This window comes from Chlorocebus sabaeus, chromosome 28 (genome assembly GCF_047675955.1).
Source record: "Chlorocebus sabaeus isolate Y175 chromosome 28, mChlSab1.0.hap1, whole genome shotgun sequence".
Taxonomy (NCBI): Eukaryota; Metazoa; Chordata; class Mammalia; order Primates; family Cercopithecidae; genus Chlorocebus; species Chlorocebus sabaeus.
This window is the reverse complement of record NC_132931.1, coordinates 6,090,799-6,107,532: the sequence shown is the minus strand read 5'-3', so window position 1 is coordinate 6,107,532 and position 16,734 is coordinate 6,090,799. Positions and strand designations below refer to the sequence as shown.

The following is a 16,734-nucleotide window of genomic DNA, read 5'->3' as shown; positions in this document are numbered from 1 at the left end:
GATTGACTTGTGGAGTGGCTTGAGCCCGTATGCCGGTGGTTCTGACTTCCGAGTGGATGGGAATTACTAAGTGGAACTGCCTCCTTGGGAATTCCACATAGCCTGTGGCTTTTGTGATCGCAATACCATCAATAAAAGCCTAACATGGTGGAAAGACACAAACCTGAATAAATCTGATTATCTCTGACCCCATGCTGCTCAAGATACACCTTTCCCCTACACTTTACTTTCCAAACGGAGATAGAATTTTCCTTTTAAAATCTATGTCATATCGTGTTTGTACTTTGACTCAAATTCTCAATAGCTCCCATTTCACCAGAAGAAAAGTCAAAGTTCACCCAATGTCTTCTTGAGGCACCACCACTGCTTCTCTGCTCTCTATCCATTTCCCTCCCATCCATCTATCCAGGTATATATCCAGGTGTATAAAACCTGGACAAAGAGACAGCTTTGCAGGGCCATTTCAGAGAAATATATTTGGGGGTAATATGTTGACCATAACATGTGAGGGTTAATTTCAATTTCTTTCAGGGCCTCCTATCTGTTATGTTGGCATCTTATTGTTACAAGGAGTCTGTTTTGTCAGTGTTAAGGTCTTTTTTTTTTTTTTTTTGAGGTTGAGTTTCACCCTTGTTGCCCAGGCTGGAGTACAATGGCACAACCTTGGCACACTGCAACCTCTGCCTCCTGGGTGCAAGTGATTCTCCTGCCTCAGCCTCCCAAGTAGCTGGGATTACAGGCACCCACCACCACGCCTGGCTAATTTTTTATGTTTTTAGTAGAGTCGGGGTTTCACCATGTTGGCCGGGCTGGTCCCGAACTCTGGACCTCAGCTTCCCAAAGTGCTGGGATAATAGGCATGAGCCACTGTGCCAGGCTTAAGGTCTCTGTTTTAATATTAATGGTGGTTAATGCTGTGCCTGAATTGCAAAGGGAGGAGGGGATAATGAGGCATGTCCAACCCCCTTTTCCCATCATGGCTTGAGCTAGTTTTCCAGTTTTACTTCAGAATGTCCTTGGTGAACAGGAGGGCTCCATTCAGTTGGGTGGGGGGCTTAGAATTTTATTTTATGTTTACAGCTTGTTACCTTTTATTTATTTATTTTATTTATCATTTTCTTTTTATTTGGGATCAGGGTCTCACTCTGTCGCCCAGGCTGGAGTGCAGTGGCGCAATCTCGGCTGATTCCAACCTCCACCTCCGGGGTTCAAACGATTCTTATTCCTCAGCCTCCTGAGTAGCTGGAATTACAGGCGTGCACTATCATGCCCAGCTAATTTTTGTATTTTTAGTAGAGATGGGGGTCTCACCATGATGGCCAGGCTGGTCCGGAGCTCCTGGCCTCAAGTGATCTGCCCACCTCAGCCTCCCAAAGTGCTGGGATTACAGGTGTGAGCCACCGTGCCCAGCCTAGTTAGCTTTTAGATGACAATCTAGGACTTGAACTTGGTGCAGTCAAGCCACATATCTCACAATCACAAGCACTAGGCTACTTGAGAACTCTCCAGTTGCTATCCTGCAGTAAATTCAGAGGTGGTATTCAAAGCACATCTTGTTAATTGAAGTGTGGTCCACAGACCAGCAGCTTTGGGACCATCAGGAGCGTGGTAGACATGCAGAATCTTTTCCTCACCTCCTCTGGCCCCCTCTAGTTAGACTCCGCATTTTAGCAATAGTCAAAGCGATGAGCATAAACATCAAAGTCTGAGAACACTGAAAGATTTGGCAATTCAAAATGTACTAGTAACAAATACCCAAAAGGAATAGGGTGAGGGAAGATCCCAAGGAGGGGCTGGAAGTCAGAGTGCGAGTAGAATTTTGGGTGAAAAAAGTCATAGCTTTTTGTTGTTCACTGCAAAAGTATTTCAGTATTTCTTTTCTTTTCTTTTTTCTCTTTTTTGCTCTGTCACCCAGACTGAAGGGCAGTGGTACCATCTTGGTTCGCTGCAACCTCCATCTCCTGAGTTCAATTGATTCTTTTACCTCAGTCACTCGAGTAGCTGGGACGACAAGTATGCACCACCATGCCCTGCTAATTGTTGTATTTTTTGTAGAGATGGCATTTCGCTCTGTTGCCCAGGCTGGTCTTGAACTCCTGGCCTCAAATGATCCTCCTGCCTTGGCCTTCCAAAGTGTTGGGATTACAGGCATGAGCCATTATGTCCTGCCACGATATTTCAGTATCTCAATAATAGTAAGAGTAGCAGGTATTTACCAGCTGGAGATTAATCTCTGGGTCTACTAATGTGCTATGAATGAGTTACAGTGTGTTCTATATTGATCACCTTAACCTTCTAGCATCCAAGTGAATTTGCTGCCACCAGAGACCTAAGGCCTGTGTGTAAAAGCCGTGAGTAGCTTAATGTGGGCTAAGAAAGTGGCCTTGTAGCTGCCCAGTAGGTTCACCTTGCCTGTTGTCTAGACAGAGCTGATTTGTCAAGGCAGGGGAATTGCAGAGGAGGAGTAATTCATGCAGAGCCAGCTGTGCAGGAGACCAGAGTTTTATTATTACTCAAATCAGACTCTCTAAAAACTCAGGGATCAGAGTTTTAAACGATAATTTGGTGGGTAGGGGGCCAGTAAGTTGGAAGTTCTGATTGGTTGGGTCAGAGATGAAATCATAGGGAGCTGAAGATGTCCTCTTGTGCTGAGTCAGTTCCTGGGTGGCGGCCACAACACCAGGTGAACCAGCATATCGATCTGGGTGGTGCCAGCGGATCCACTGAGTGCAGGGTCTGCAAAATATCTCAAGCACTGATCTTACATTTTACAATAGTGATGTTATCTCCAGGAACAATTTGGGGTGGCTCAGACTCACAGCTGGAGGCTGCATGGACCCTAAACCATAATTTCTAATCTTTGTGTGTGTGTGTTTTTTTTTTCTTTGAGATGGAGTCTTGCTCTGTTGCCGAGGCAGGAGTACAATGGTGTGATCTTGACTTGCTGCAACCTCCACCTCCCGGGTTCAAGCAGTTCTCCTGCCTCAGCATCCCAAGTAGCTGGGATTACAGTACACACCACCACACCCAGCTGATTTCGTATTTTTAGTAGAGACAGGGTTTCACCATGTTGGCTGGGCTGGTCTTGAACTCCTGACCTCAGGTGATCCACCCGCCTTGGCCTCCCAAAGTGCTGGGATTACAGCATTAGCCACCACTCCCGGCCTGTAATTTCTAATCTTGTAGCTAATTTGTAGATTGGTCCCTAGGCAAGAAGGGTTTTTTTTCAGGAAAGGGCTAATACTAATTTTGTTTCAGAGTTAAACTATAACTAAATTCCTTCCCAAGGTTTGTTCAGTCAATGCCTAGGTGTGAAAAAGGACAAGGTAACGGTTAGAAGCAAGATGGAGTCGGTTAGGTCTGATCTCTTTCCCTGTCTTGATTTCCTCAGCTGTGATTTTTGCAAAGGTGGTTTCAGCCTAAGCAGAGGTGAATCTGACAGTGGATCCCAAATGTCAGCAAACATTGAACATAATAAGTGACATGCAACACCTCCACCTTGCCACCATTCTCCAAGAGTAGCCAATGAGTTTCTTTGTATCTTGGACACCTATGGTATAGCCAGCAATGTGGTATACCCCAACACGCACGCCACAGGAACAAGGAGTCCACGGACCTGCTAGTATAGTTTGTATTCCAAACACCTAAAGAGCCAGATGCACAGGTGAATATGCAGGTGTTAGAGTTGAAGAGGCTGAGATATTAGCAGGTGCTCCCGGCAGAGCAGCTCCAGGGGGCCCTGAATCTCTGCCTTCACACATATCAGATGCAATTGCTGCTAATATGCCCTTTTAGTGGCATACAGGATAGCTGCAGGGTAACTGCTCTAACAATGCATGCATTTTCTGCTAATTAGAGCATCATCATTATTTTGAAATACTTGATATGAAAACATTCTGTTAGATTTGAAACCCATTTGCATGATCACAAGAAATTTCAACATTACATTTGTCAGTGCAAAAATAGAGGAGCTGTTAACTCCCTTAAATATGCTTCAACTATTGCAAATTTGTGAATAGCTGTAAAGACGGTTTTAAATTTTTTATCACCTACCAGTATGAACACATTTTCTTGCCAATGGTGAATATCAAAAATTTGAAAAGATCATCATTAAAAGGTCATGATCAGGAACTGAGTATAACCTTGACAAGCATAAAACCTGATACGAAAATTACTATGTTCATGGAGGATAATGGCTAAGATCCAACCAGACTAATCCACCTACAGATAATCACTGTAAACTATGGATATAATACAAAACAAATAGCTATCTTAAGGCAACGGAGAGTGCATAATGCCTAGAATATAATAACAAAGTGCCCTGATACATGAAATATCCAGAAAATGGAACACATTCTTACAAAAAAAAAAAAAAAGACCTGTAATCAACTCTGATACAGTCCAGATGTTAGAGTGAGCAAAAATGAATTTAAAAACAGTTATTATGACTATTGGTCGGGTGTAGCAGCTCATGCCTATAATCCCAGCACTTTGGGAGGCCGAGGTAGGTGGATCACTTGAGGTCAGGAGTTTGAGACCAGGCTGCCCAATATAGTGAGACCCTGTCTCTACTAAAAATACAAAAATTAGCCAGGTGTAGTGGTGCATGCCTGTAATTCCAGCTACATGGGAGGCCAAGGCAGGAGAATAGCTTCAACCTGGGACACAAAAATTGTAGTGAGCCAGGATCACACAACTGCACTCCAGCCCGGGCAACAGAGCAAGACTCTGTCTCAATAAATAAATAAATAAAATAAACAAAAATAGTTATTATAACTATTAACTCTTCTCTGTGAAGTAAAAGAAAACATGCTGGTGGTGAAAAATTAGGGAGAAAGTGAAGGCAGAGAAATAAAAACAATACAGATAATGAAATGGAGTATATTATAATTAAAAATATACAACAATCAAAATTAAAAAGGCACAGGATGGGCTTAACATAATGCCAATGACATGGGAAAGAGTAAGTGAACTTGTTGATACAAATTAGCCAATGTGAAGAACAAAGAGAAAAAGACCAGAAAAAAAAAGAACCGAGCTTAAGGAACTCACTGAGCAATAGAAACTACTCTAATACATGTGTAATTGGAGTCCCAAAAAGAGAGCAGACAACAAATGGGGCAGAAAAGAAATTTTTGAAGAAACAAGGGTCAAATATTACAAATTTAATAAAAGAAGTAAATTTACAGATTCAAAACGCTTAACAAACACCAAGCAGAATAAAAATTGAAGCACATCATAGTCAAATAATTGAAAGTCAAATGATGAAAAGCAAATATTGAAAGCAGCAAGAAAAAAACCAACTTATTATTTGGTTAATAACAGACTTATTGCCAGAAACTACAGAGGCCAAAGGAGAGTAGAACAATACCTTTTTAATTGCTGAAAGAAAAAAGATGTCAACACAAAATTGTATGTCCAGTGCAAAATGTTTCTTAGTAAAGGATAAATTCATAATCAGATAAAAGGAGACTTTGTTGACAACAAACCTATCCAAACATGTACTGCTAAAGGAAGCTCTCAGACTGAAGAGATATTACACCAGATAGGGATTCAGATCCTCATAAAGAAATAAAGAGCATTATAAATGATTAGCATCTTGGTAAACATAAATGTATTTTTCTTTTTTTCTTATAATTTCACTATAATACACATGAGTCTCTAAGGAAAATACAGCAACTTGGTTTTTACATTTGGAATATATGTGACTAGTATAAAGGTAGTGGCCAAGATGAACCTATACATTGGCGAAGTTGAATAATTTTCCTTAAAATGGTACAATATTAACTGTAAGCAAAGTGTTAAAAGTTAAAGGGTTACACTGTAATTTTAAATCAATCACTAGAATAAAATTCAAGAAGTAAAACTAAAAGACAATAGAAGAATTAGTATGAAATTCCCAAAAGAGCCAAATAGAATCTCCCCTTCCTCCTACCCCACCAAATTAAAAACAAACAAGAAAAGGGACAGAAAAGGAAGAACAGAGGAACAAGAATAAAAGAAACAAAACTTGAAAACAAATAATAAAATGGTAGCCTCATTCCAAATCATATAAATAATTAAGTCAGCATTATCAGCAATGTTGACTTAACCCATTTATGCCTGAAGTTGCAATTTTTGGAATTTTTGCAATCAGAACTTGGCAATGACCTTGAGCAACAGAATACAAATAACTTCCACATGCTTAGTGTTCCAATAGCGGAAGGCTAAGCACAGATGCGCTCTATAAATTGTGCTCTATAAATTAATATTTATAGAAGATATATATTAAGTATATATGTTTAATTTTATTCCAAAATGGAAGAAATTTTCAACAAAATATCCAGGAAAATTCCAAATATTCAAAACTAAATAACACACTTCTAAATAATCTGTGTCTCAAAAAATACAAAATAAATTAGAAAATGTTTTGAGCTGGCTGGGTGCAGTGGCTCACACCTGTAATCCCAGGACTTTGGGAGGCCGAGGCGGGCAGATCACGAAGTCAGGAGATCGAGACCATCCTGGCAAACACGGTGAAACCCCGTCTCTATTAAAAATACAAAAAATTAGCCGGGTGTGGTGGCGGGCGCCTGTAGTCCCAGCTACTCAGGAGGCTGAGGCAGGAGAATGGCGTGAACCTGGGAGGCGGAGCTTGCAGTGAACCGAGATCACGCCTCTGCACTCTAGCCTGGGCGACAGAGCTAGACTCCATCTCAAAAAAAAAAAAAAAAAAAAAAAAAAAAAAGAAAAAGAAAAAGAAAATGTTTTGAGCTAAATAATAATCGAACTTCACTGTATACAGATTTTAGGGATGTAGCTACAGTAGGCTTTAGAGGAAGTTGCACAGCTTAAATGCTTACATTTGAAAAGAAAGATCTAAACTCAATTTTATACATTTCCACGTTAAAAAAAATTTTTTTTAAATTATACCCAAGGTATTTTTTAAAAGGAAAAACAATAAAAAAAACAACAAAATCCACAGTTGATTATTTGAAAAGTGTAATCAAATTGATATACCTCTGCCTGATAGATGAGGGGATAAGGGAGACAGAAAGAGAGAGAAACTGCAAATTACGAATAAATTTAACAATGTAGATTAAATTGCCAAATTCCTGATAGATACAAAATACCAAAAGTGACCCAGAAAGAAAAAAAAAAACTTGAAAAGCTTTATATATATTAAATAGATACAATTTAAAATTAAAAATTTTCCACTAGGAAAACTCCAGGTCCAGGTGTCTTTACTGGTGAATTATGTCATACATTTAAGAAAGAAATGACACTAATCCTATACAAACTCTGTCAGAAGATGGTGACATTATTTCCCAACTTATTTTATGAGGCAGGATTACACTGATAAAACCAGACTAATAAGTCACAATAAAACTACCTACATGCTATAATTTAAATCTGTGTGTCCGTCCAAAATTTGCATATTGAAATCTTAGCTCTCAGTGTGATACTATTTGGAGGCAAGGCCTTTGAGAGGCGATTAGGTTGCAAAGATGAAATCCTCATGAATGGAGACCAATGCCCCTATAAGAGAGGCCCTGGAGAGGTCCCTCACCCCTTCCACCATGTGAAGACACAGCAAGAAGATGCTGTCTATGAACCAGAAAGGGGACCCTCACCAGATACCGCATCTGTCAGTAGTCTGAACCTTGAACTTTCTGGTCTCCAGAACTGTGAGAAAAATGTATATACATTTATATATTTTAAATATATACATGCTAAAAACATATATGTTATTTAAATATATATGCTTAAAACATATATATCATTTAAATATATGTGTAAAAACATATATTATTAAAATATGTATTTTCACATATATTAAATATTAAAATAAATAGATAAGACATGTTTATTAAAACATATTTATTAAAATATATGTGTACAATAAATTAATATATTATATCTATTTAATATATATAAAGCTTTTCAAGTTTTCTTTTTTAATTTCTTCCTGGGTCACTTTTGGTATCTTGTGTCTATCAAGAAGTTGGCAATTTAATCTACATTGTTAAATTTATTGGCATAAGATTGTCCATAACACTCTTTTATTTTCCTTTTTATGTTGTATGATCTATAGTGACAACAGAACACATATATTTTAATAAATATATATGTTTTAACATATATTTTATATATATTTTTAGCATATGTTTAACACATATTTTAATAAATATATGTGTTTAACACATATTTGAATAAATATATGTTTTAACATACATTTTAATAAATATACATATTTTTAATAAATATATATTTAAAATAAATATATATTTTTAAATAAATATATTTTAATAAATATATGTATAGTTTTTACAAAATATATTTATACATATGTATTTTGTTTGTCAGCTGCCCAGTTTAGGGTATTTTGTTGCAGCAGCCCAAAAGGATTAAGACAGAATATCTACGTTCTTCTGTCATAATCGACATATTAACCTCCTCCTAACCAAATTTTAGCAAATGTAGTTCAGCAATACATAAAAGGATGATAAATGTTGACCAAGAAGTGTGTCTACCAGGAATGAAGGTTGGTATAATATCTAAAAATGAAAAAATGCAATCCACAGAATCAATAGAATATAAAGAAAGAAGAGGACATTTTAATTGATGCAGAGAAAGCATTTGAAAACATAAAAACTCCCAGAAAACTAGAAATAGCCTTTTGGCCAGAACCACTATCTTCCAGTAATTCACCAAAATGACGAAAGCAAAGGGAAAGTGGAGAAGCACCCGATATAAGTTCTCTAGGCTTTTTAGAAAACGTGGAGTCGTTCCTTTGGCCACGTGTATGCGAATCTATAAGAAAGGTGATATTGTAGACATCGAGGGAACGGGTACTGTTCAAAAAGGAAGCCCCGCAAGTGTTATCATGGCGAAACTGGAAGAGTCTACAGTGTTCCCCAGTGCGCCGCTGGCATTCTTGTAAACAAACAAGTTAAGGGCAAGATTTTTGCCAAGAGAATTAATGTGTGTATTGAGCATCTTGAGCACTTTAAGAGCCGAGATAGCTTCCTGAAAGGCGTGAAGGAAAATGATCAGTAAAAAGAAAAAAGCCAGCTGAGCTCGGTTGCTCACACCTGTAATCCCAGCACTTTGGGAGGTCGAGGCGGGCAGATCACTTCAGGTTGGGAGTTCGAGATCAGCCTGACCAACATGGAAAAAGCCGGTTCCTACTAAAAACACAAAAAAATTAGCCGTGCATGGTGGTGTGTGCCTGTAATCCCAGTTACTCAGGAGACTGAGGCAGGAGAATCACTTGAACCCGGGAGGCGGAGGTTGCCCTTGAACTGAGATGGTGCCATTGCACTCCAGCCTGGGCTACAGAGCGAGACTCTGTCTCAAAAAGAAAAAAGAAAGAAGCCAAAGGGAAACGTACCTGGGTTCAACTGAAGCACTACACTGCTTCACCCAGAGAAGCACACTTTGTGTGAACCATGGGAAGAAGCCTGAACTGCTGGAACTTATTCCCTATGAATTCATGGCATATTCAGTGAAAAAAAAAAAAAAGACTTCAGGGCTGTAAAAATGTTTCTATTCATTGAGTAGAAGTGTGGTGTCCTCTGTCCTCTCCCCCAAAGAAAAATTTAAACCAAATTTTAATCGCGTCCTAATTCATTATGTAATGTTTTTACTATCCAGATGTAATGTATTTCTTATTGAAAGATGTGACAGACTTTATTGTGCAACAAATTACTCAATTGCTTAGGAAACAGCCAGATGTTATTTATGAAATAGTTGTACCGGTCTGAAGACAGTCCCTCTAAATCATCATGGAGGAAATGAAATAATTTACAAAAATAATAAAAAAAAGAAAACTAGAAATAGAAGGAAATTTCCTCAACCTGATATACAGCATTTATGATAAACTCCTAGCTAGTATCATAGTCAGTGATTAATTACTGGATATTTCTGGCCTAAAAGCAAGAGCAAGGTAAAAATGTATATTATTATCATCAATTCTTTTTTTTAAAATTATTTTTAGTTTTTGTAGAGATAGGGTCTTGCTATGTTGCCCAGGCTGGCCTTGAACTCTTGGCCTCAAATGGTCTCCCTGCCTTGGTCTCCTAAAGTACTGGGCCTACAGGCATGAGCCACTGTACTTGGCCTCATCATTTCCATTCAATATCGTACTAGAGGTGTTAATCAGTGTCACAGTTAAGAAAAAACTTTAATATTCAGTTTAGAAAGAAAAAATTATATTTGTATTCATAATGATATGACTTATAGAATCCTAAGCAATTTTTTAAAAGTCACTAAAACTAATAAGTGAATTTATAATGGTCCTAGGATAAAAGTTCAGTATAAAAAATTAATTGTGTTTCTATAAACTATTAATGAACAATTAGAAAGTGAAATTGAAATCAATTTATAATTAGAACTAAAAAATAAGTAAATTAGCTACGAATAAATTTAATAGCAAGTGTAGAAGACTTTTACACTGAAAACTTTAAAAAATATTGCTGAAGAAAGTTAAATACCTAAATCATCTAAAGAAATGGAGGTCATCCTGGCTAACACGGTGAAACCCCGTCTCTACAAAAAATTGGCCAGGCGTGGTCCGTGGGCACCTGTAGTCCCAGCTACTCGGGAGGCTGAGGCAGGAGAATGGCATGAACCTGGGAGGTGAAGCTTGCAGTGAGCCAAGATCACACCACTGCACTCCAGCCTGGGAGACACAGTGAGACTCCATCTCAAAAAAAAAAAAAAAAAAAAGAAATGGAGGTAATTACCTAAATAAATGGAGAAATACATGGATGTTAATGTCTTAATTTAATATCAGTGTGGAAATTCTTCCCAAATTAGTCTGTAAATTCAAAATTCTCTGATCAAAATAACAGTGAAATCTTTTGAAGAAATTTACAAGCTGATTCTAAAATTTGTATGGAAAGTCAAAGGGCTTAGAGTAACAAAAAGAATTTGACTTGCATTTTCTCATTTTAATACTTAAAAATTTACTGTAATCACGACACTAGAACTACCGAAAGGTTGACATCAACATTAATGGAACAAATTAGAGTTAAGAAATAAACTAGACATATATAGCCAATTGATTTTTGACAAAGATAATTTGTCAAAAAGATAATTCAAGAGTGAATAGCCTTTTCAACAAATGTTGCTGAAAAAAATTGAGTATCAGTGTGCAAAAGATGAACATCAATAACTACCAAATATCACATAAATAAATGAATTAAATTTGGGTCATAGACCTCAACATTAAATGTAAAACTATGTAATTTCTAGGAGACAAACATAGAAGAACATCTTTATGGCACAGGGGTTAGCGAAAAAGCATGAGAAAGTTGGTTAAAGAGGTATCATTAGAAATGAAAACTATTGCTCTTTAAAAGACACATGTAAAAACACAAAAAGGCAAGCCTCACTCTGGGAAAAAATATATGTGTGTGTGTGTGTGTATATATATATAAATAACATATATGTCTATTTTTACATAGAAGAATATAAGTAGTAAATAATCATTTTATTTATATAAACACACACACACACATCTGACAAAGACCTTGTATTCAAAATAGTAAAATAACTTTTACAAGATAATAAAACCCAAGAAAAAATATTCAAATGTATTCAAATGATTTGAGCAAACACTTCACAAAAGAGGACATATGAATGACTAATAAGCCCATGAAAAAATGTCAACCATCATCACTCATGAGGGAAATGCAAATTAAAACTAATATGATATTCTGCCACACACTTCTATTCCACACACATTTCCTGGAAGGGCTAAGACTGAAAATACTAACTACACTAAATGTTGGTGAGAATGTGGAGCAACTGGAATAATCAATCATACATTCCTATTGAGAATGTGAAGTGCTACAGCCACTTTGAAAAACAGTGAAGCAGTTTCTTGTAAAGTTAAACATAAAGTTGCCATGACCGGCCGGGCGCGGCGTCTCACGCCTGTGATCCCAACACTTTGGGAGGCCGAGGCAGGCAGATCACTTGAGGTCAGGAGTTTGAGACCAGCCTGGCCAACAAAGTGAAACCCTGTCTCTAATAAAAACACAAAAATTAGCCGAGCGTGGTGGCAGGCATCTGTAATCCCAGCTACTCGGGAGGCTGAGGCAGGAGAATTGCTTGAACCCGGGAGGCAGAGGTTGCAGTGAGCCGAGATAGTACCACTGCAGTGGCGCCACTGCAATGGCAACAATGCCTGGGCGACAGAGTGAGACTCCATCTCAAAAAAAAAAAAAAAAAAAAAAAAAAAAAAAAAACTTGCCATGACCAAGTAATCCCACTGGGAAATTAAAGACCTAAATAAATAGCAATGCATGTTCACAGAAAACTTGTTACAAATGTTCATAGCAGCTTTATTGATGATAGCCAGATATTTGAAACAACCTAAATGTCCATTGACATGTTAATAGATAAATTATTTTATTTTAATATAATGTAGCAGTACTGAGCAATAAAAAAGAAAAAAATTGATCCACACAATAATAGAAATTTATGTCATAAACATCCTAAATGAGACAAATTCAAAATGGAAATTATCATACACTGTATGATTCAATTTCTATAAAAGGCTAGAAAAGGCAAAACTATAATGACAAATATCAGACCAGGGCCAGGCATGGTGGCTTACACCTGTAATCCCAGCACTTTGGGAGGCTGAGCAGGTGGATCGCCTGAGGTCAGGAATTCGAGAACAGGCTGGCCAACATGATGAAAACCCGTCTCTACTAAAAATACAAAAATCAGCTGGGTGTGGTGGCATGAGCCTGCAATCCCAGCTACTCAGGAGGCTGAGGCAGGAGAATCACTTGAACCCAGGAGGTGGAGGTTGCAGTGAGCCAAGATCATACCACTGCACTCCAGCCTGGACAATAGAGTGAAATTCGGTCTCAAAAAACAAAAACCAAAAATGTCCCTTGAGTCCCTAGTAGGTACACACACAAGCAGCTGGACATGGAGAGGAACACACCAGTAGAAGAACACACAGATGCCAACAGGCCATCGACAGTGGAACCACGTGGATGCTGAGGGAAATTCAGCCAAGGGCAGTCAGAAGAGAGCCCAGCTGCTGAGAAACCTGACTCCAGGGAAAGACCACTTTCCCACTCCATCCCCCTTCTAGCTCCCCATCCATATGCTAAGAGCTACTTCCACCATTCAATAAAACCTTGCATTCATCCTTCAAGTCCATCTGTGATCCGATTTTTCTGGTACACTAGGGCAAGAACCCCAGGACACAGAAACCCACTGTTGTTGCAATAAGGCAGAGGGTCTAACTGAGCTGATAAGCCAAGCCACCTGTGGATGGCTAAGCTAAAAGAACACACTGTAACACATACCCACTGGGGCTTCAGGAGCTGTAAACACTCAACCCTAGACACTGCCATGGGGTTGAAGCCCATGCTCCCCACGACCTGCCCATCTGCATGCTCCCCTAGGGGTTTGAGCTGCAGAGCTCCAAAGAAGCAAGCCATTCCCCCATCACACACCCTGTGAGGCTAGAAGGGAACTTTTCCCATTTCACTGTCAGAGTCCATTCTCAGCAGGACCCTGAACAGTGTGTCCCAGATGCCACTGAAGACCCAAGGAGCTCCTTGGAGATGGAACTGCCAGCCACAGCTCTGAACACTACTGTCCCAGCTAAGAGGATTTAAGGGTAGGGGGGGCTCTAGGCCCTTCAACAAACATAATAAAAGTTACAGAAACTGGGGCTAGGCACGGTGTCTCGCATCTGTAATCCCAGCACTTTAGGAGACTGAGGTGGGAGGATCACTTGAGGCCAGGAGTTCAAGACCAGCCTGGCTAACATGGTGAGACCCCATCTCTACTAATAATAAGAAAATTACCTGGGCATGGTGGCAGGTGCCTGTAATCTCAGCTAGTCAGGAGGCTAAGGCAGGAGAGTCGCTTGAACCTGGAAGGTGGAGGTTGTAGTGAGCCAAGATCGCACCACCGCATTCCAGCCTGGGCAACAGAGCGAGACTTTGTCTCAAAAACAACAATAAAAAAATTAGAGTATAATAAAAGAATATGGACTTTGAAATTAGGCAGATCTTTGCTGGATTTTCAGTTCTTCCTTTTCTTAACCATGTGAACTTCAGTGAATTATTTAATCCCTCTGTAACATCTATCGCTAGTATTACTATCAATCATAAGAATTACATGGTGATGAAAGCCATACAAAAAGGCACTAGAGACTAGAACTCGTCTCAGGATCATAAGTAATCTTATTCTAGGCCCCACCATGCACTGTTCTCCACACCTTGGTCATAAATAACTCAGAAACGAATGAGAGAGCAGTGAGGCTGCTTATACAAATTTTTGTCTCTGCTTGACAGAGGCTAGTGAAATCAATGACCAAACAGAAGCATTTTCTGGAAACGATTTGTTTCTTCTTCTTAGTGGACAAACACGATCTAAGGGAAACAAAGCAATTTCAGCCTCATTTTTGTTCAGAAGGCCTCATGGCTTTGCAAAGCTTCATTTGAAGAGCTGCAGATTAAATTGCAACTTGTGTTAATGGAAGATCTGTCTTCCAACATAAAGATGTATGTAAAAGGAGACATACTGCTCTTCTCCAGATCTATACACTCTATTCTTCTTCTCAGAGGCACAAGGTAACATCGCCGTTTCAACGACAATGTCAATAATTATTTAATACATGTAGAACACGCCATCTTCATTGAGAAACCAGCAGCAAGCCGTCCCTGGCCAATGCAAACCGCACAAACCTGGGTGCAGGAATAAAGCTGACTGAAGACACGGTAGACACAGAAGACAACCAGTGGCAGACAAGTAGGGTAGAGCAGAGTTGAATGTCTTGTCACTTGCATGGTGTATTTGTAACTAACGCCTTGATGGAATCAATTAGTAAGAGACAAGCTCGAAAAGAAGAGAGAGAGAGTAGGTGCTGTAGGAAGGAAGAAAAGAATGGAAGCATTTTCAGAGAAAGTCATTTACTTTTTATCTTATGAAGACCAGAAGGTCTCCTTGGCAGCTGGATATGCCTAAGATGAATAAAAATGAGAAAAATAAATTACTTAAGACATTACTTTAACGTACTGTATTTAGGAGATAATTTTTTTAAAGGTATGACTTCCGCAGAAGAAAATAGCAGGACATCAGTCTCATGGCAGAGAGGATGGGGCAGCACCGGTGCAGATCTCTGCTCATTTTTAGTTCTGGGACAATCAGAAAACTCAGGTTTTCGATAAAAAAAAGGAAATTGGCCGGGCATGGTGGCTCACACCTGTAATCCCAGCACTTTGGGAGGCCGAGGTGGGTGGATCACGAGGTCAGGAGATAGAGACCATCCTGGCTAACATGGTGAAACCCTGTCTCTACTAAAAATACAAAAAAAAAAAAAAAAAAAAAAAATTAGCCAGGCGTGGTGGCAGGCACCTGCAATCCCAGCTACTCAGGAGGCTGAGGCAAGAGAATGGCATGAACCTGGGAGGCGGAGCTTGCAGTGAGCCGAGATCACGCCACTGCACTCCAGCCTGGGTGACTGAGCAAGCTCCATTTCAAAAAACAAAAAAAGAAAGGAAATAAGTCTCTGTAGCTTTGTCTTGCTTCCTTAGGGTCCCATTATTTTCCTGTTCACCCCTAACTCACTTCTAAAGTGCCCAATATGTCCAGGCCATCCCCAATGATCAAGGGACTCCCTTGCAGATGGGGCCCCATTTGACTCTTCATTCTACCTACTTTTCCCTCTTCCATAGTTACCATTCCAGGATGCCACCTTCTTAGAGCCCTGTGCTCGCTTCATCTGGTAAACAGAGTGCAGATGTCAGAAAAGTGCCATCAGGTTCAAACCATCTTGCAGATTGGATGGTTTGTTGTTTGTTTGTTTTGAGACAGTTTCATTCTTGTTGCCCAGGCTGGAGTGCAAAGGCACGACCTTGGCTCACTGCGGCCTCCACCTCCTGGGTTCAAGCGATTCTCCTGCCTCGGCCTCCCAAGTAGCTGGGATTACAGATGCTCACCACCATGCCTGGCTAATCTCTCTCTCTCTCTCTCTCTCTCTCTCTCTCTCTCTCTCTGTGTGTGTGTGTGTGTGTGTGTGTGTGTGTGTGTGTGTGTGTGTTTTAGTAGAGACGGGGTTTTGCCATATTGGCCAGGCTGGTCTCAAACTCCTGACCTCAGGTGATCCACCCACCTCTGCCTCCCAAAGTGCTGGGATTATAGGTGTGAGCCACCGTGTCCGGCCTGGATGTTTTTACTAAACACTTCTTATTTACAAAATGCCAGAAACCATGGAGAACCTGAAAATGAAATGAAGGCATCATCTCATGAGGAAGGGCTACAGGAAGGACCGTGGTAAGTGCTCCAGAGGAGAGCTGTGACTAACACTAAGTAGGGACTGTGTTTCAGGACCATGCTAAGCACTTGCTCACTTAACCCCTCCCACGACACCATGAAAGAAGATGCCCATTTAGCTGAAGGTGATACTAAGATGCTCAGAGATGAAGCAAATACCTAGTAGGATAAGGATCTGGTCTCAAATTACTAACTTTAAGACATATGTTTTTTCCACCTCCTCTTACACAAGATAAATTTCAGCTGCAGGAAACTCTACTACCTGGATGAACAGCTTGTTGTGGCCTGAATAGGCACGGGCATGGGTTCAAAATGTGGATGGAAGTCATGATCTTCCCTGAAAGAGATTTTCTCCAAAATCTGTTGGTTTACATTTATACCCAAAAGCAATCCTTCCTAATTGTATTAGAGTTTGTTTTCATATTGCTATGAAGAAAT

General features: G+C 39.5%; 1 pseudogene; it reads left to right on the top strand.

Annotated features, from left to right (window-relative positions):
* The first annotated feature begins 8,695 nt into the window (after positions 1 to 8,695).
* Positions 8,696 to 13,631, top strand: LOC103246607 (large ribosomal subunit protein eL21-like; annotated as a pseudogene).
* The last annotated feature ends 3,103 nt before the right edge of the window (positions 13,632 to 16,734 follow it).